Source organism: Lutra lutra, chromosome 5 (assembly GCF_902655055.1).
Source record: "Lutra lutra chromosome 5, mLutLut1.2, whole genome shotgun sequence".
NCBI classification, from domain to species: Eukaryota; Metazoa; Chordata; class Mammalia; order Carnivora; family Mustelidae; genus Lutra; species Lutra lutra.
Genome location: NC_062282.1, coordinates 25,108,916 through 25,130,124, shown reverse-complemented (window position 1 = coordinate 25,130,124; position 21,209 = coordinate 25,108,916). Strand labels below are relative to the sequence as shown.

Sequence of the window (21,209 nt, the reverse complement as noted above, 5' to 3'; positions counted from 1 at the left end):
TATAATTAAGATGGCTTTACCAAAAAGAAGAAAAAAAGAGAGAAATGTGTGGCTTTCCAGATTATTAAACTTCTTGGTACTTGAATTTTCTCAGTAGTTAACTCAGGTGAACAGCCCTTTGCACCAACAACGACCTGCATATAACTCCCCATAAAATATGGATTTTATTGCAGCAGTGAAAACACTTCTCAGCACCATTCTGACCTCTCCAGCATCCTCCATCTCGAGATCTCCGATAACTCTTGGCAGAAGAATATCTAACTACAGGAGAAGTAATCCCAGCTCTGCAACTGCTGCAGTACGCAGCACAGCAAAGTCCCCTCTTACTAAATTCTGGGAAGGACGCACTGGGGGCCTCCACTTTTCCTGCATCGGACACCTACAACCAGGCACACTTGGTCTGCCCTCCAGCCAGTCTGGGGGAGGCGTTAACCCCCAGATGTGTGCCTGGCCAGCCGTGGAAGACCTCCGGCGAGCTGCGTCTTCCACATGACTTTTCCCTGGACAGTGTGCTCCATTTTCGGAGTCCAGTGTTGGACTTTCCTTGCAACCCAAGCATTTCTTTCCCGAGCCGGCAGGCATTTCCCCGAACGTGCAACCTAACAGTTTTCTTTGGCTCCTTCTCTGAGCCAAATCGTGTATTTAGCTTAAGTTTTCCTTATTGGGAGTATTCGGGAGTTCTCAAGCTCCCTGATTTTCTGCTGTACCCCCAAAGGCAAGAAATGTAACTCAGCCACATCAGTCCCCGTACAGACCCTTGTGATGTGGTCAGGTGGAAATGAATCAAGCCCCAAACGACTCCGCGGGTCCTGCACGCACCAGCGCCCTTGGTAATTGACCAGCCAACTTTGCAAATGCCGGAGCTCCCCTGGCAGCCTCTGCCGGCGGAGAGAAAGGCAGCGAGTTCTTCCCGGCGGCCGGTTTCTTAAGCTCCCACCCAGCCCCGCGGCGGATGGGTCTTACCAGCAAGCGGCGGAGCAGCGCCCGGGCTCCCCGGGAGCCGGCGCCAGTTCTGGGCAGCGGCAGCAGCGCCACCCGCGCAGCCGGACCCGCGCGCCTGCCCCGACCCGGGCTCGCAGGCTGAGCATCCCTCCCAACTCCGGCGTGCGGCACCCCCCGGGCGGAGAGGGCTCTCTCTCTGATTGGCTTCCATCGACGCTACAGAATTAAAAAAAAAAGAAAAGGCATGCACCGCCACCGCCGCCGCCAGCGGAGACCGAACCCACCTCTGCTCTCCTTTCCGTGCCCGGGGAGACCCTGTGACCCGCCCAGGCTGCTCCTGCCTCCGCTTCTTCCGCAGTCGCGGGCTCCGCGGTTCTCGCCGCCGCGGCTGGAACTGCAGCTCTCGGGATGGGAAGGTTACGGGCTGGGGAGAGCTGGCTCTTGTGGGCACACACTGATTTGCAAGTGAATGAAGTGGGAGGGAGCAAAGAGAGGAGGACTTTGTTAGCGAGGCCCGGCGCCTGCCCCCGCCCGCCCCCTCCCCTTGACAGAATGACTCCCTGTGTTTGAAGTCCTGAGCGATTCGCTCCCGGTAACACTCCCTCAGCCCCAGGCTCTCCTTTCCTTTCCTTTCTTATTTTTGGGGGTTAAAACAGACTCAGAACTTGGGTGACTCCATCTGTTTCCTCCTTTATACTGTCAAAATGCACCTTGTGCTATGATCCGCCAACAGTCGGATGTTCTTTTTCTCTCTCTCTCTCTTTTTTCCCCGACCGAGCAGTTACAATTCCCAGGGACATAGTAGTACGTCGTGGCGCTCGCAGCCGGCCAGCTCCGTGCTGCAGCTCGCAGGACACGCACACAACACCAGCGGGTCCCCGGAGAGGACAGTCCCGGTGGCTTTTCTACACAGCACAAACAGGCGTTCTCCAGGCGCGAGCAGACACACATTCAGACGTGTCTATGCTTCCATCCTACCAGGAAGGCAGGTTTTTACATAGTTCTGTGACCTCTGTTACTCTGTCGAGTGGGTAAACCCCAGGATGGGGTAGCATGAAGCCGTGCTTCCCCGGGCTGGCAGAAACGCTCCAAACCCGATCCCTCAGGCTTGCCCGTGACTTCCGGCTGATTCCATCTTTCTAAATGAGTTAACACAAGGCTACAAAAGCCGTGCGGAAAAGGGGTGGGTCATGACAGTCCAGGTCTGCCCAACGGTTCGAGATCTTTCAGGAAAGTTCCTCAAGTAGGATACCCTCCAAATTGAACTCTCTGGTACGCAGAGCAGTTGGCATAGCTATATTTACAGTGACAGAAAAGGAATTTCTAATAGTAGCTGTAAAAATCTTAAGCATGCCAGAGTATTATTAAGTGAGAGTAATGGTTTTCTACATGGAAGATGCAGACATGAGGGAACCAGGCACTGCTGGATTAGGAAAATTAAATCTAATTACCACAGTGATTGCACCCAGGGTCAGTAGCATCCCAAACCAGCTGGTTGTGTAAGCTGCAAGTTCATGGGGAGATTTCCATTGCCTGGTGCTCTCGAAACAAAATCCCGGCCACTTTGGCCTCTGAGTGATTAAACTGGTTGGAGGCGGGTCTCCTTCCCAAACTGAGCTCTTACTGGAAAATCTTTTCTTTCACTAATAGAAGTTCAGGCATTTAAGTAAAGCCAAAATCAGAGTAGTTCCTCTAGGCCGTCTGTGCTTCAAAGAAGTGTGCTCGGAATGGTTTTAGCACAGATGTTCCACACATGGAAGATGGAAAGACTCTGAATTTTTTTCTTGAAAAGATCTTCTCCTAATGAAGAACTGCCACCAATTTACAAAGAAAGACTGAACATTTTTTCTTCGAGCAGCTATTTAAACTCTTGCAGAGAAAGGACAGGCAGGCAGAAATATGCTTCTGATTCATAGTTCATTCCTCAGATTATGAATTTCTCATACAATTAATTGGAAATACCAGCGCTTTATTTTGTATAGTCCTTTGCTGATTACAAAGTACTTTCATAGACTATTTTATTTAATTCTTCTTCCAACAAGTGGTATGATTTTTCCTCATTAGGACAGAGGAAATAGATTGATGAAGAGATCGCATAGGTTAAGTAACGTGTCCAAGGCAATAAGACTGGTAAGCAGAAGAGGCAGACATACTCCTGGAAAAATTGTGTTCAGGTGTGTATGTATATATATAAAATATGCATACTACATATAATTTATATGTAATTTTTAAAATTATGCACTGATAAGTACGCCAATAAAAATAAGTCACATTTTAAGGGTATTTTATAGAAAGATGTGCAAATTACCCATTGAACAAGTTAATATCTCACAAAGGTAACCTCTAATTGTTTGAAATATACTACTCTTCAGATCCCATTACGCCACATATCAAAAGCGGCTAAAACAGCTACTTTTTATGAGGAATGGATAAACAATTAGCTTATGAACAGTGGCAGCTTTGAATCACATAAGGGATGTCACTTTTTTTTTTTTTTTTTAGATTTTTCTTTCTTTATTCGACAGACAGAGATCACAAGTTGGCAGAGAGAGCGGGGAAGCAGGCTCTCCACTGTGCAGAGAGCCCAATGCAGGGCTCCATCCCAGGACCCTGAGATCATGACCTGAGCCGAAGGCAGAGGCTTAACCCACTGAGCCACCCAGGCACCCCAAGGATGTCACTTTTATGCTAAAAGAAGTTTTTGTGTGATTGTTGAGAATCTCTAATAACATTTACCACAATCATTATTAATTTTCAATTACTAATATTGGTATGGATGTAAATATGCATAATTACTTTATCCCAATTTCAACGATGAAAGAACCTAGAGTTCCTAAGGTTAAATGATTACCTGGTGTCCCTTAAGTCCTGTTTCCAGTTCATTCTCTGGCACACCAAAGCATGGTGGTGAGTCACAGAAGCTAATTAGAGATAGTTAGGCAAATGTGGGGGAGGGTGTCTTTGCTATCATCACGTGGGCTCTTTTTATGAAACATGAGTGGACGTTCTGCAGGGCCTTTGGAAAGGCCCAGATGCAGACACCCGGGAGCTACCAGTGCTCTGCCTATACTGCTACTTTTTTTTCCTCACGGTGCTTCTGCCTGGGTTTTCTCTCCCGTCACAAGCCTTCCTCTGCCAGTCAGACCTTCATAGCAGCACCACTGACAGCTCCTGAGTTTACCTGGCAGGAAGGGAGTGTCCCCTGCTCTGTGCTCCATTTCCCTTTTTACAATTGCTCCTACATTCTAGATGCATCAGCAGGGGCTGGGACAGGGGGAGGCAGCAGGGTTATCTACACACTGGGTCCCCTAGCAGGGAGGGTGTGACCTCCTGACCTGCAAGACCTCCCGAACAGTGTCACGTTTCACCTAGTCTCTTGTTTAGGAATTCGGTACGGCAGAATATCTCATCTGCTTTTAGGTTAGTTCATTATTTTATATGCTTCAGTCAGAATTACTTGTACATCTCTCCTTTACAGCTTGCAAAGTTTCAATTAAAAAAAAAAAAAACTCCTTCATAGACCATTACTAGGGATATTAATTTTGATGAGGGATTTTTCAACTTCCACTAAATCTCTCTTCAGATGATTAAGAGGCCATCTTATCCTTATAATGGGGATGCATATAAATAAATAATTACAAGTTCTCTGACTTTCTTTTCAATAATATACATCTGTATGCAGTGATTATCTGGTAAAAACATTTTCATGATCATCAACAATTATTCTTGATTAGAAGAAAAAGTTCACTTTTTAAAACCATGTGCCTAATTAAGAACCTTGATATGAGTGGATGTGCTTCAGCCAATCCAAATCTTCCATCTAAAATTTACCTTAAGTAGGTTGCTACCAGAAAAGGTACACATGTTATAGTGCTTATTACTTAACATCACAATGTGCACAAGTGAACAGATTTCACTGAGGAATGAATGCCTTATCCCCCCACTCTGCCATGTGTGTATATGTGCACACGATCATGCCCATACACCCCATCCCCTTGCAGTGTTTAAGGGGAAAAAAGGTTTAACCGCTCTTGGTATTATTGAACTGAAACGAGGAGACAGGAAGCCTCCATGGAATTCTCCTTTTGTAAGAGCCATAGACGTCTCAATACAAGCTAAAATAAATTCACACAAATTTCATGTGCTTATCCAGGTTTTCTACTCCTGGGAGAGTTTCCAGTACTGTATTTAAAATGGGTTGGATCCCAGGATACATTAAGACATTTCCCTCTTGATCATTATATTTGACTCATCACTATAGGCAGATTACAATAGCCAGGAGATTTCCAAATGCGGTAAGTGCACTACAATACAGTCTTACTGATCTATCCAGGGCATTTGAGTACTCCGGGAATTTCAGGCAGGTAGAGTGGACTTCAACTTTTTGCCAAATTCTTTTTATATTTTATTCATGGGTTTGTGGTAGAATCTAAATTTGCCTGATCAGTTATGTACGATCCAAGTTTGGTAGACTGTACTATGTCAATGAAGGGACACGTCCTTGTCCCGAAGAAACAACCCATTAGGAGAGTAAGTCTCAGTAAAATAACTGGTGTAGACCAGAATAATTGAAAATCCTATACTTGGATCTGGAGGGTAAAATAATGTCTTTCTTTTGCTAATCCCTGTCCCAATTATAGAAGCACTTGATGGGAATAGTGGCAGACTAGAGTAGGAAAACAATATAATAACACATATAATATGTATAATATATAATATAAAACAATATAATAACATGTTCAAAAGTATTTCGGGAATTTATAGATTTTTGAAAGCATTAAAATTTTACAAATTTTGTCAAAAAGAAGACAAGGACAAAGACAGGAAGATGATTTTATAAATGTTCTTTTTAGAATAGACCTGACCTCACCTAGAGCCTTCTTTTCTTCTTTAGGCACCACACTTAAATACCCTTTTTCTCTTTTGCCCCTTCTCTTGGGTTTCCCTTGTACTTTGTAGTACTCTAGGTAGACTTCATTGTTTATATAATCTTTTCATTCACTAGACTGTATGTTATTGATTTATTAAAGAGCATTTGTCTGTTTGGTCATCATTTTATCTCCTGGTACTTGAGAGAGTGCTTGGTACCTACATGTATAAATAGATAGAGATCCAGATAAAGTAAAATGGATTTAGTAGACAGAACCTGGAGATGGCACAGAGACTTAAGACCATGTTTATGAATTAAAGGCAGTAAGACCGGAAAAGGGAAGGACCAAGTAGGCCATGAGCAGTCTTTAAGAACTTGAGCCATGCTGTGGAAGGAAATTAGACTGGCTTTTGCTGTGATGGAAGCTTCAGTTAATATCAACTGGTGGAGCCACTGGAAGATACTGCATTTACCTGATTATCAGACACCCATATTCTCATATGTTAACATCTCTGAAATTATGATGCTTCTTACCATTGACATGATAAGAAAGCACCATGTCATGGTATAATTGGCAGTGTCTTTTCTTTCTTAATGACACATAAAATAGTGGTGCCACTTACTCCCATTGGCATCTTAGATCTGATGACATGCAGATGGTAGATTGCAGCTTAGCATATGGAAGAATTTTCAAACTATTAGTGCTGTTGAAGATGAAAGGTACTGGCAGCTTCAGGATAGAGATGAAGGCTTTCAATCACAGACTAGACAAACACTTGTTATAAATGAGCTCAAGCATCAAATTTGGGATTGAATGATCTTTTACATCGTTGTAAACTAGAGTTGCTTAGATTTTGACCCAAACCCTCTTATTTTTGTGGAAGAGAATACAAGGATCACTAGGATACATGCTTTGTCCAAAGTCACACATCTCTTCAAAGGCCAAGACTGGACCATCCATGCCTCCCATTTCCTAATATGAATATACTTTCATTTAATGTTTTTCCTTATTTTCTCTTCAGGCTTATTTTATAGAAAATGGGATATAATGTTTTGATAAAAGCAGTAATTAACATTTGCTGCATGTAGATGAGATGGCATTTACTTATTCTTTACATATATTATTTCACTTAATCCAGCTGGCAGCCTATATGCATGCAAGGTATTGTTACTGTTCTTGTTTTCAGATGAGAAAATTGGGCAATGAGAGGTAGAATAATTTGTTCAAGGTCACATAACTATTATGCATCAGGCTGAGATTCAAACAAGTGAGTTCCTATACTATTAATCATTCTATAGGGACATAACAGATTCACAGAATTTACTGTGTAATCTATATGCAGTGATGTACAAATCAAAACCTGCCGTAGTCCAAAATTTTTTATTTAAAGATAAACATGCTTTGGAGTACATTAGTGTCTTCTTTATTATTTGCTGGAAGATATCTGGATAATAGTTTCAGTTCTCTACTGCATTTATGTCCAAACAAGACCTTAGGTGCTTTTGTTAAATCTTAGGGCCAGCAGGAAGCAAAGACAATTTGGTTTTATTCTTTGCCATGTGTGTATCCAACCCATGACTACTTCTACTCTCTTCCTATCTGGAAGTACCCTAAAGTTCAGAAAAATCAGTATTTAGCTTATTTCCTGACCTCTGTTTCGTATTCATTGTGGGCCCTTGGCCATCTGAAAAAATGCGTTGACTCTTACTGTTTTTTCTGAGAAGAGCTCTCTTTGTGTGCCTCAGGTCAGTCTTTATTTATCAAAAAGGAATTCTTCATAGGGATGCAGGCAGAATTCTTGGTCACAGCTGAGGTCTTCTCATTGCCCCCTGGGAAGCTATACTTATCTGCTCTCTTACAAGGAAAAACATAACTGGAGAAAAAGCTGCCCAGTGTCAATTGATAAGGAAAATTTTTTTTTTCTTTAAAGCATTTTTTTTAAGATTTTATTTATTTATTTGACAGACAGAGATCACAAGTAGGCAGAGAGGCAGGCAGAGAGAGAGGAAGGAAAGCAGGCTCCCTGCTGAGCAGAGAGCCCAATGTGGGACTCGATCCTAGGACCCTGGGATCATGACCTGAGCTGAAGGCAGCGGCTTAACCCACTGAGCCACCCAGGCACCCGCTAAGGAAAATTTTTAAAGGACCTCAGTTAAGTTCATTTTGAGGATACCTTTTCAGATATCATAATATTAAAAATCTTAAAAATATTCTCATATATTGGTGATTTACTGAGAAATTATGTAGCCTGTCTCTTGGCGTTAGTTTATTTATCTGCAAAATGAAGACGTTTGAAATAGTTTTCTGTTCCAGTGGTTTCTGCGCCTTTTCTTCCATGTTGCTCTTTTGCTTGTGGCCACTAGGGGGACAAAGAACAGACCTTTCTACTGAAACTTGCTGTACTGATTTGAAATAATGGCCTTGCAGAGCAACCATAGGGAAAACTGATTTTTCTTAGTGACACATGGAATATTTAAAAATGCCTTTTATTAATTGTTATTAAACTATGTTATGAACTAGTTCTTCTTTGTAAAATTTGAGAATTTATGGGAAGCCATTATAGTAGTCCCTCAACTGTGGGAGATATGTTCCAAGATCCTCTGTGGATGCCTAAAACCACAGATAGTACTGAACCCAAAATATATTAGGTTTTTCCTATACATAAATACTTATGATAAGGCTTAATTTTAAAATTAGGCACAGTAAGAGAATTGTAACTAATAGTAGTTAATAATAATAACAATAAAAATAACTAATAATAAAATAGAACAATTGTAACAGTATGCTATAATAAAAGTTATGTGGTATTCTCTCAAAATGTCTTACTGTACTGTATCCATCCTTCCTCTTGTGATGATATGAAATGATAGAATGGCTGTGTGAGGAGACGAAGTGAGGTGAATGACGTAGGCACTGTGATGTAGTGTTCGACTATACTGACTGTCTGAAAATAATGTCAGAAGGAAGATCTTCTGCTTCTGGACTGTGGGTAACTGAAACCATGGAAAGCAAAATCTCAGATAAGGGAGAAACTACTGTATTACAATTTCTGTAACCAGTAAAGTCTTAAGAGTAATGATGTGTCTCCATAAACATTACCATGTAGGAGATTTCACTAAGTATATTAAGTATTTGAGCCTTTTGAAAAGTATCACAAACCACAATATTTTAGGAATGCAGATATAGACATTTAAAGGACATTTTGAGAAATTTTAGTGGTTATCAAGGTTGGTAGTAACTGATATTTTCAGAAACTAAAGCAACACAAATAATTTCTAATTGCAAAGTTGAGAGACAGTTCAATGTTTTATACCTGAAAGAGGTCCATAGTGTATAATAATCATTAAAAGCAATTTAGTAGCTAATTTATTGAACACTTACTACATGTCAGGCAATGTATTAAAAGCTTTTATTCATTTGTTTGTTTTTTTAGATTCCACATATAAGTGAAACCATATGATATTTGTCTTTCTCCGCTTGACTTCACTTAGCATAATACCCTCTAGATACATCCATGTTGTCACAAATGGCAAGATTTCATTCTTTTGTATGGCTAATATTTCCTTGTATATATACTGCATCTTCTTTATCCATTCGCCTATTGATGAGCACGTGGGTTGCTTCCATATCTTGGCTATCCAGAGAACAGACTGGTGGTTGCCAGAGGGGAGGTGAGCTGGAGGGATGGGTGAAATGATGAAGAGGATTAAGAAGTACAGACTTCCATTTATAAAATAAGTAAGTCAGAGAGGTGAATAGTACAGTATAGGGGATACAGTCAATAATGTTTTATGACGTATGGTGACAGATGGTGACTACACTTACTGTGGTGTGCATAATGTAATGTATAATAATAATAATGTATAGAATTCATGAATCACTATGTTGTACACCTGAAGCTAAGATAACATTGTATGTCAACTATACATCAATAATAACAAAACCTTTTTGTTCGTATTATTTTGATTCTCTCAACAGCTCTGTCAGGTAATGACTTGACCATGCCCATGAGTAAATGGAGATTTGGGGTTTCATTACCATGCCTGTTCCACTGCTCGCCTGTCCTCTTACGGTCCCGTACATGCTCTTACCAACCAACTGTATCACTGCCCATCAGGAATAGCCTATGCAAAGTGTCCCTCCTTCATTATAAAATGCTTCGTGTTAATTACTACTTTGCATGTTTACTACTATTCTTTTTAGCAGAGGGTGCATATGTTGTTAGCCTTTGTGTTTTCAGGCAAAGCAGGCAAACTCAGAGAGGTTAAGAGTCCTGAACAAGAATCTACAATTTGACTTCAACAGAATGCATTAGAAACACGAATATTTTATCTTCTACTATTAGAACCAGAATCTGGAATGGAATGAAATTTCTACTTTCTGAGTTCTTGATTCTGAAAAGCTTATGCTTATAGTCTGGTTGTCTCCAACTTAAAGACAAGACCCTAAAATTCTCAGAAAGCTTGAAATTCCCATTTTTGAGCATCGATAATACCCCGTTTCTTAGATGCATATTATGCCAGTACTTTTTAAGTTGCCTTGATTCCTTAGGATAACTTTCTAAGGTCAGTATTCATCCCGTTTTACAGTCGAGGAACATGAACCTCAGAGAGATTAAATAGCTTATCTGAGTCACATAAGCCAGCAAACAGTGTTTTTTTTTTTTTTTTTAAATAGTTGAATTTGAATCCAAATATCAAGTATGACTTGAACTTAACATACGTAATGAGGTTCAGAGTATCATCTTTGTTTGAAATGGTAGTGGTGACACTTTCTATTCTTAACTATAAATTTGACCAAAGTTGCAACTGGTAAGCCAGGAAGCCTGTGGCTTTATGTGAATGTGAAGAAGTCTATGCGATAGAAGAGCAGAATGAAGTTTCTGTCCATTTATTTTGTAAAATGAGATCATTTTTTCATGCAGAAAAAGACAGAGCTGTCCCATCCCTGGAGTGATTGGCTGTAAGTAGTGACTCATGGTCATTGGAACGCAAGCACTGACCCCTGGTGTGATAATATCTAGTTAGTCTGTTAATGTTCCCACCACCCCCAGTCCTAGGTGGTAGAATCTTCCAGACTCCTGCCTGATCCCCACAGCTCAGCCCTTTATTTTTAAAAGTTCATTTCACCTTTTATTCATTTAAATATAATACTTATTTAAAGTGGAAGGAAGGGAGCGCAAAGCCTGCCTTCCTTACTCCCCTCAGCCTCTTAGAGATGCCTCTGGAAGACGGGTGGGGCTGGGGAGAGTGCTGATATGATTATGTAGCAGCTCAAAATTAAATTGATGATCCTTCTTCAGAGGGTTTTATTTTATATAACTAATGATACACATAAAGTTAGACCAACAAATAGTACCATGTTATAATGCCCCTGTACTACTTTTAATTTTTTCTTGTTGGTAGTTTTCATCTGTGACAATTTATCCATGAGGGTTTTGGGTAAGTGCACGCAAGTTATATTGTAAACTTAGATTTTGTAGTGACATTGCTTATTTTTATTTGTGCATTTATTTACACATGTGTGTAGCTTTCATCTAAGTTTTATCGAAACTTACTTGAAACAACATTCTGCACTGAAAACTTTTAGGGTTTTTGTTTTGTTTTGTTTTGTTTTAAATTAGAGAGAGGGGTGATGGGCAGAGGGAGAGGGAGAGGGAGAGAATTTCAAGGAGTCTCCACGCCTGTTGCAGGGCTTGCTCTCATGATTCTGAGCTCATGACCTGAGCCGAAATCAAGAGTCAGACACTTAACGGGCTGAGCCACACAGGTGCCCCCAAAACTTGGAGGTTTTTGAAATGTGACTCGTTTCATGGGTATGTTTAGTCAGACTCCACCCCCACTGCCTGTCACTCCCCAGCTTCTACACTTGGGACTTTCCCATAAAACTCTAAATATGGCAGAATGATTGGGGAAACTTGAATTATCTGCATAAGTATTGCAAGACTACATTTAACTGTGATGTTCTGTTTGACTCCTTACTACCTCTTCCTCCCTTTTCCTCCCTCTGCTAGGAGAATCTTGGCTACCCAAAAAGAAAATGATGATGTGATTATGATACCAGGGAAAAGTAGTTACAGTGCATCTTACTAGGACATTTTTGGGCACATATCTTATTCCCCTAGCATTCATATGGCCCGTGATTACAAACATACAGAGTTCTTGAAGATTGATTAGACATTAAAAATACAACTTCCTTTTGCATTTCTAAATGAAAATCATTAGAACAGGCTATTAAAAATGGCAGGAAAGTACGTAGCCTATCAGATGAAACATTTAAATTCAGATTTTTCTGGTGCAAGTTTTTATGGTCGAAACCGTGTGAGAAATATGACTTAGTTCACACCTCCTTTGAATCCCTCTGCATGTTGCTGCCTCTGCGGCGTTTTACTAAAAAGTTACAGTGACTTCAGTGAGATTCTGTGATAAGCTGAACTCCTCACAGCTTGATCCTTTTCTGACTTTGTAGTGAAAACCACTGTTGTTGAGTGGAACACAGGTTGCTGGTCGCTCTGCTGGACCTGGCATTCGACCCAGATGCCTTATGTTTATTCCTTGCTGCCTTGGGTCACCATTCGATTGCCCTTCTGCTGCTTGCCTCTGAATATATACTTGGGTGGGGTAATATTTTGGGGTTTAATATCTAAAAACAGAGCGTAGTGGTCTGGATCTTCCCGTAGAACAGATTTCCTGGTTTGTGGTTCCCCCTCTCCGAGTTGAGACTGATGCAAAGATGCTGATGGGTTTTAGAGGCTGGCCTCGTGGGATGTGGCAGCTTGCCACGGTGCCATCAGTTGAGACTAATGATTGTACAGAATTCTCATGAAGCAGATGGCTACTAACCACAATATTAATATTATTTTGCTTTGTACATTTAGAAAAAAACTCATTTCCACAGTAGCAAAGGAAAACCTCGTTTGGATTTTATAAAGAATGATCTGCAACAGAAATAACATGCTGTCAGAACCTGTTTTATATGCTTTCATTATCAGTGACAAATTGTGATATTAATTCTATAGCAAATTTGTGCTTGGGATTTTAGCATTTCTCTCAGCCATTTCCTTTTTGTGCATAGCTAGCTGTAGAATAAAATGCTGTGAATTTTACCTTGGAGGGATCGACAGCAGGATTTAAATGTTACCTTTGTAATTTGCTTAGAGATACTATTGTTTATAAATTTGAAGAGTGGATATTCTTTGACAGGATTCAGAATGAAGTCTGGGTTTGAGGTAATTGCTTAGATAATCCAGGTAGCAGAGACACTTCTGCGTGGATTCCCCCAGTAATGTAGCCAAAACAAAAGAAATTTATTTCTGTTTGAATTAGTCAGGTAATTACTTCTGTGCTCTGCTCTGCTTTGCTGATGACATTCTGGTTTGTACGTGTTGGGAGAGATGATGGTACAGTCAAGTTCATGTTGATGGAATGGCTGTCCTGTGACCTGTGTATTTCAGCCATGGGGTGCCAATCATGATCTTATTTTGATCAGTGGGCTGGACCTTCTGTAGAGCTATTTTCAGGATAACTCACAAACAGAGGTAACTCAGGAATGCCTAATATTAGGGCATTGGGGAATTTAGCATGACTTTGCCTCAAGCACAAGAATTTTAAAATTTGGAACACAAGAATGAAATGGGACACACTTGGCAGTGGTGTGTACCACTTTCCTGCTCATCTCTCAAATAGCTGTGAAGCCCGGCATAGGCAGACACAACTCATTGTATGGTTTTTCTGAATACACCAGGTGTTTGGAAATGGCTTTTTACCTGTTTGGTTTTTTTTTTTTTTAATTTTTTTTTTTAAATTTATTTGTCAGAGAGAGAGAGGGAGAGAGAGCAAGCACAGGCAGACAGAATGGCAGGCAGAGGGAGAAGCAGGCTCCCTGATGAGCAAGGAGCCCGATGTGGGACTCGATCCCAGGACGCTGGGATCATGACCTGAGCCGAAGGCAGCTGCTTAACCAACTGAGCCACCCAGGCGTCCCTACCTGTTTGGTTTTTGACTTTCTTATTCTTGTTCTTAAAACATAATGTAAAAAGGGAAGGGGAAAAAACCCTGTTTTTTTGGGGGGGGGTATCTAGTAGTCTAACAAGAGAGACATAAAATGGTAAACAGGAAATGGCTAATGAATAAGAGAAGAAGAACATAACATTTTTTTTTCTTTTTTTGTGGGAAGAGTTGGAAAGAAGACGTAGTAAGGGATGAGAGTCATATTACACTTAGAAGGTCTATTTTGAACTCTTGGTAATTTGTTCCAAATCTGAAACAAGAAAAGTAAAGGCTTACTCAGTATCCAAGTGGCTGTTTCTTAACAAACCATCCTTAATTATACTCGACATGTAGTTTTTGATCACTTAGCAGTTTTGCAGCAATAAATTAAAAAGACAGAGGGTGACATGATGTTAGATGGAAGTTTAATGGCAGTGGAAATGACAGCTGACCTTGAGTGGAAAGATAACAACCAGCACCGCAAAGAAACGGACATTGAGGGTGTATTATAGCAGAAATACAATGACACATCCTCAGGAAGGTGGTTCTGCAGTTCAAGAAAAGTTAAATTATAGTCGCTTTCCTTAGAAAGCCAGGAATGGTTTCTTTTAGAAGCTGATGAATGAGTCGATGATGACATTTGGCATATGAATAGGTGTGCTTCAGTAATTTGGAAAATTCATTTATGTGGAATAGTGGATTCCCAGTGATGCAGTTCATTAAGTGTCTTTGCATTTGAGTTGGGTCATATCAAATCAAATACTCTATCCCTCCCTGGGTAGTAATGATTCAAGGAATACCGGTGTGGGTCAAACACCTGAAATTATTCACTTGGTGATTCATTCCTTTGGGCCTTGAAAGCATTTTCATTTCCAGTAACCTCCTTATTTAAATTAAAATGCCTGTAGGTCAAATAACTGTATCCTGGTAATCCATAGGAATTACATTTATTAGATTACTCTGGCGGCTAGATACTGTGAGAATTTTATGCAGGATGGGCACCTAGTCATTTCTTGAGCTAAAACTATCTCCGTATTTTGGGTGCTGAGGAAAACACTTTGAAAGCAAACTCGGCTTCTTTCAGTTCTATAACCCAGCTGCTCAACCTTCCTTTTCACCTTCCTGGGGGATAGACATCTAGGCTCGAGGCCCCGGAAACTCCATCCATGGGTGCTCGCTATAGCTGACGAATTACTAGGTCACTCTTTTTGACGACGCGACAGACTTGCTGAGTCAATGATAACCACAACTGCTAAAGTAAGCTTCACAACTCAATGGCACTTAGTTATATGCAAGGGAAGTTCAAGGAGGACTGGCGGTGTTGCCTCAGCTAGGGGAAATAAGAGACACCTGCGGTCCTGACTCACGTCTGCCTCTGGGGGCCACGGTGCTTCTGGTGAGTGATAACGAGGTGCAGGCTGCGCAAGGGGGCAAGGAGGCGCTGTAGCTGTAGCAAGTGTGGAAATCAAGCAAACTTCCCGGCCAACGGGCCCACCTTGGTTGGAGGGAGCACTGCTGCTCACCACTACCCACATCCCTTCCAAGTGGAAAAACATTTTGTGGCAGGATTGCTTGGCCTTAGGGTGTCATCCATCCTAGTTTGCCCTGGATAGTTCCAGCACATGCCTGTTTTACTGGTTTGATTGTTGATAGGGCCTTATTTTACTGTCAGAATGTTCTGGATGGGACGTTAAACGATGACATGGTTACTCTACCTAATTTTGAGCGAAACAGAAGAGAAAAATACGAAGCCTATTTTGGAACTGATCATGTACAGATAACCTTACTCACAACCTCTTACTTCCTTACAAGTGAAATAAAAATGCACCTGACAGTCGTAAGTCTAGTTTCCTACCTAGTAAAGAAATGACATCCAACTCTACAGAGCCTTCAGCCTTCCCCGGCTACTGCCTTTATGTTTTATGGAGCCACCTATGTTCGCTGTGAAATTGAGAATAACTAGGCAAAGACGAACATTTCAGGTGAGAAATGTAGAAATAAAAAATGTTGTACTTCTGTGTTTTTTCTAAAGTATATTCCAAGTTTATTCCAAAATTGATGGGAGGGGAAAAGATGAAGTCCTTAGAATCCGTCCAGAGGAATGTTACTACTCCCAAACCATCAGCCTGCTGCTTCTGCATGAGTCCGGCTCCACCCCTGGAAGCCCATCCTACCCCACCCCACCCGCTGGGGAGGTGAGTAGAAAAAGAATTTATCATCCTTTGCTGGTCGTTAACACAAACCGCAGTGGACGGTAAACTTTTTACATTCTTTAGGAATGGGTCTGGAAAACAGTTTCAGAATTTTTCAGAGTGACTTTTGGGGGCAATATTCATTATACCAGGGATATCCTTATAAACAGGAAGCACATGAAGGTCTGTCTCTCAGCAGTCACAGAATTACTTTTAGGGTGTTTCTGGTGTTAAAAATCCCAATGTGCTAATTTTATTTTCACTCTCTTCTATAACATTAGTGTTCTTTTACCATTCGCGCTTGGAATATGCTGTTGTATACCTCACCCTTGGTGAAGGCCATTAAGAAATTTGAGTATCATGCTTGCCTAATTGGACCAAATCTTGCCTTTTTGGTGTTTGTTCATTACCTTCCTTCTCTGTGCTTACTTTTTTGTCCCTATCATGACAACACTCTTGGAGCACCTGGGTGGCTCAGTCCGTTAAATGTCTGCCTTCTACTCAGGTTGTGATCCCAGGGTCCTGGAATTGAGCTCCATATCTGGCTCCCTGCTCAGTGAGAAGTTTGCTTCTCCCTCTCCCTCTGCCTCTCCTTGGGCTTGTGCATGCATTCTCTCTCTCTCTCTTTCTCGCTTACTCTCTCAAATAAATAAAATCTTAAAAAGAAAACACTTAAATAATTTTTAAAAAATCTGTTACTTGACAGAGAGAGAGAGAGAGAGAGAGAGAGCACAAGCATGGGGAGCAGCAGAGGGAGAGGGAGAAGCAGGCTCCTGGCTGATTAGGGAGCCTGATGCTTGGCTGTATGCCAGAACCCTGGGATCATGACCTGAGCCGAGAAGCCTGGGATCATGACCTGAGCCAAAGGCAACCGCTTAACTGACTGAGCCACCCAGGTGCCCCAAAAGAAAGCATTCTTGAGGAAAACCTTGGGGATCAAACAGGAGGATTTCACAGGCAGTAGTACAAATAGCTAGGGAAGTATGGCAGGTGTGAGGAGGGCACATGAAGTGGGGGGGTGAAATGAGGGGGAAGAACTTAAGATACTGTAATGAAGAAATGCTGTTTTTAGGACCCCAGTCCTGGGAGGTAGGCATGAAGAGAGCTGTGGGTTCTTGGAATATTCCAGTAAGCAAGAGGTGAGCATGAGCCCTCATTCAGAAGTGGTATGTGGCCAGGATCTGAAGACTGATAGAGTATAGAACCCTAAATCTAAATTCCAGCATCTTTCCCTATTAGCTCTGTGACTTTAAGCAAGTTTCTTAATGTCTCTCTGCTTTAGTTCCATCTTAAACTGGAGATGGGTATACTATTTAACAGGGTTGATTTAAAGATGGTGTGAATCAACCTATGTAAAGAGCTTGGAAAAGTCACAGGTCATGATGAGCACTCATAATGCCAATAAACGTTAGCTCCCTAAAGAGACCCCTGGCTGCTGGTTTTTGTCATTACTCTCCCCCTACAGCTGTGTATAGTGTGAACGACATGGCTGAGCGGGAAAGACTTCTCTAACAGGACTGGGAGCGATATAGCCATGTAACACCAGCAGCATCTCTCAGTGGCAGTGTGCATTCTCAACCAACTTTCTTGAACTCGTAATTCCCTTCCAGGCCAAAGAAGAAAAAAATGCTGAATGATTACCACATAAAATGGGACAATCATGACCAAAGGCCTAGATGTCCATTGGAGAGTACCAGTTGGTTCTTAAACAATAATCTCCCTTAAATGTTAAGTGCTAGAAAAACAAAGTACCTCATCTCTTCCTGTTTTCTTATAACTCTGTCCTTAAGATGGTGTTTAGCACTGGGAAGAGTGTATTACCTCTTTGCAGTCAGGGATAAATTGTTCCCTATAACTGAGGTGTCTAAAAAAATCCCATTTGATTATCATCTTAATTTTAAAACATCTTGAGTACTGGTTATCCAGGTATACCATACTCTTAGAATTTCTAATGTGAATACTCAATAAACTAGGCTTTACTGAGTGTATCTATGGCTGGGCCGGGGATGATGAACTTTTAAGACATGGTCTTGCCTTCAAAGAACTTATGATCCCATTGATAAATAAAACTACAGTTTATAAAACCAAAACCAAACCACTCAGTCCATTCTTCATATGTGTTCTGACAGGGCAACACTTCCTTTCTTACTTGTCTTAACTCACCGTTGTTGGAACACAACACCTAACACTGCCGTTTGGCTCTGTTGGCAACGCAGTAGGAAACCAACAAGCATAAACTAATCACTCTGTAGCTTAGTCTTGCAGGAAAAAGAGGCCTTGTTTCTAGTACATGTGTGATTTGTCCTGCCCATACATACCACTTTCATATCTGGAATCTTTGCTTAAGCACTTTTCTCATTCCCTTGATTTAGTTGTAATTTTTAAAGTCTTTTTTTAAAAAAGTTGAGATCGTCTATGTCTGGTGCCTGCTGTAGGGCATAGGAAGCGGTCAATGAATGTTAATTCAACCAGTTAATACCTTTTTGTTCTGTATTTCCAAATTATCCTTCTCAATCCTGTAACATAGTCAAGTCCATTTCCAGTTTATGCATTCATCCTTACATTATGGACAATGAAAACAAAAATGTAAAGCATCAGAAGGAGGCTCATCTCTCTCTATTGGGACAGGAGCATGGACTCGAGTAATATATTCTGTGGAGCAAGAGTAAGAACAATAAATGTCCCGAATAGGCTTCCCATTAAGCAGGTAAAATTATTTTCCTATTTTCATAGCTTTGTATTTGAAGCTTTGTATTTTATTTATAGTATAAATCCTATGCTCTTTTCAGTAGATGCTGCTTCTGGTACTGAGCAATGTTTACTAAAGACTATTTTTCACCCACCCCCATGTAATGTGTTCCTGATGCACCACAAAAGCTTTCTTTCAGTTAACCTGCTTGCTCCTTTCCTAGCAGCATGGAGCAGTATTTTAAAACCTTGAAAATCTCAGGCTTATACGGGGTGTCATTTATTTGTGTAGTCTTTAAAAATCTTTCTGCACAAAGTAACTTTTGGTTATTTCTTTGAACTTAATTTTATAAAAATATAGCGTGGCTGAGTTTGGATTTTCATGATTTTTTCTCACATGGGCTTTCTTATCACTAGCAGATTTTTTTTTTTCTCTTGGAAGATTAATTGCATTGTATCAGTAACCTCAGAGGGCTCCTTTGAGATGAGTTAAGGAACTAATAAATATATTTCCGCATTATTTTTTTATAGAGAGAGGAAGAGAGAGTGTGAGCACGGGGTGGAGGAGGGGCAGAGGCAGAGGGAGAGAATCTTTAAGTGGACTTGGTGCTGAGCGAGGAGCCCAGCACAGCACTTGATCTCAGGACACTGAGATCATGACCTGAGCCAAAATCAAGAGTTGGATGCTTAACCAACTGAGCCACCTAGGCGCCCTCATGGTTCTATGTTTTTAAGTGGGTGATTTGTTGTAAGACTATGACTGTAATGGAGAAAATGCCAACCATTCCTGGTCCTCATTCAGTTCTATACACTGAATTTCATCCAGGTGCTCCTGGCTGGTAGAAGCTGAGGGCCACCTCCCCTCCCTGTCATGGTCTCTACCCATTTTGATTCTTTGGTGCATCTGCTTGACTACTTTGGATGGTACAGTGACAACTGATACACAGGTGCTTTGGCCTTTTCTATTACAGCATTTGCCAGGGAGACCAGAAAACCACTACTTAATGATTTCATTAAAATTTTTTTAAAAGATTTTATTTATTTATTTGGCAGAGAGAGAGATCACAAGCAGGCAGAGAGCCAGGGAGAGATGGGGGTTGGGGGAAGCAGGCTCCCCACTGAGCAGAGAGCCTGATGTGGAGCTCGATCCCAGGACTCTGGGATCATGACCTGAGCTGAAGGCAGAGGCTTTAACCTACTGAGCCACCCACGCGGCCCTAATGATTTCGTTTAGAACTTGTACTAAACATTACACTATCTTTGAATTTCATCGGAAAATGAAATTAATTCAGGTTTTAAAAATACAGTTAACCTGAAGAAGAGACGATGAAGATAGATGATAAATATCTTCTTCCCACTTCAAAACTTGCTCTTCACTCACTATTACAGATTAACTCTGGCTACCAACAAGCAAACAAACCAAAACCCAGAAGATTTTGTTCTTTTCTTTCACCTGGAGGACTGGTTTATCTTCATTTGTGTTGGTTGGCAGTAAAACCCAGTGCCCAGCAAGATGAAGCGCTGGTAGATACTGCTCAGGAGCAGTTCAGAAAATTTATCCTATTCAGACCTCGTATCTTATTTAGAAGTACAGCCAGTGTCCCAAATATGGACTCTTTCTCAGAGTCGAGACTCTTCGGGCTTCTGTTATTTTATAACCACCACCATTTTTTACTGTCCATTCTGGATGGACAATTAACCACTTCACTGAACTTTTACCTAGCTCTGAAGAAGAGAAAAAAGGCCAGTTATAAAAACTTTTGTAACTTGGACCTTTTGGTTATTATAACCCTCTGTCTTCTGTAAGACAGTCATGGTAGGCTTTTTAACCATGAATCCTTCCCCGGCCCCCCCTTCCTTAGTTCTGTGAAGTAAGCAATGTAAGGTCCAAGAGAAGCTGAGACAAATAGAAGTTAAGGATTATCTGTGATTTGAGCTTTATACCTGCGTACAATAAATAATGATCCATTCAGTAAGAGAGATTAGAATAAGAAGGCAGGAGACATTAAAGTATCTATATATCTGTTCTGTGCGATTTCTTTCCGTATCTAAGACATAGACTTGCATTTAGAGGAGAACTTATAACTCATCTTGGAGGATATTGCATTTAATGCAGTGTCTGTATGGGTGACCAGTTGGCTTGGTGATGATCGATGGACTCACACAAGTGGGTCCAGTGGTTCAGGTGTAGTTCACTTTGGCAGTGACTGAAAGTCTTTATGACCCAGGGATTGTTCAGCGACCTGAATGAAACGAATCGGTCTCTTTCCGAGTGAATAGCTGTCCATGTCACATGACTAGAATGTAGCCGGTACTAATTGTCTCCCTGGTTGATACTTTCAGAAACAGGGTTAAAGAGGTCATAAGGGAGGGTGACAAAATGCTCTGTCTTTTCACGCCATCGCTCATTTATTGCACTTGTTGTACCAGGTCATCCCATCGGCTAGAGAGAGAGGAGGGCACCGTTCATCGCTGCAACCTGAGTTAAACTGAACCTGTGTTAAATGACATGTCTTCAGTTGTCTTGA

The 21,209-nt window shown here is 41.2% G+C and overlaps 1 protein-coding gene across 2 annotated transcripts in view; it reads right to left on the bottom strand.

The window, feature by feature from the left end:
- CDH6 (cadherin 6) overlaps positions 1-1,410 on the bottom strand; it is a 124,928-nt gene extending 123,518 nt beyond the window's left edge. The window contains exon 1 of one of the 2 annotated variants that reach the window (XM_047730274.1): positions 1,227-1,410. The gene's annotated coding sequence lies outside the window, so the exon portion shown is untranslated. Of the gene's footprint in view, positions 1-963; positions 1,147-1,226 lie in introns of those variants that run through there. The other variant, XM_047730275.1, reaches the window with a different exon arrangement.
- Positions 1,411-21,209: the final 19,799 nt, after the last annotated feature.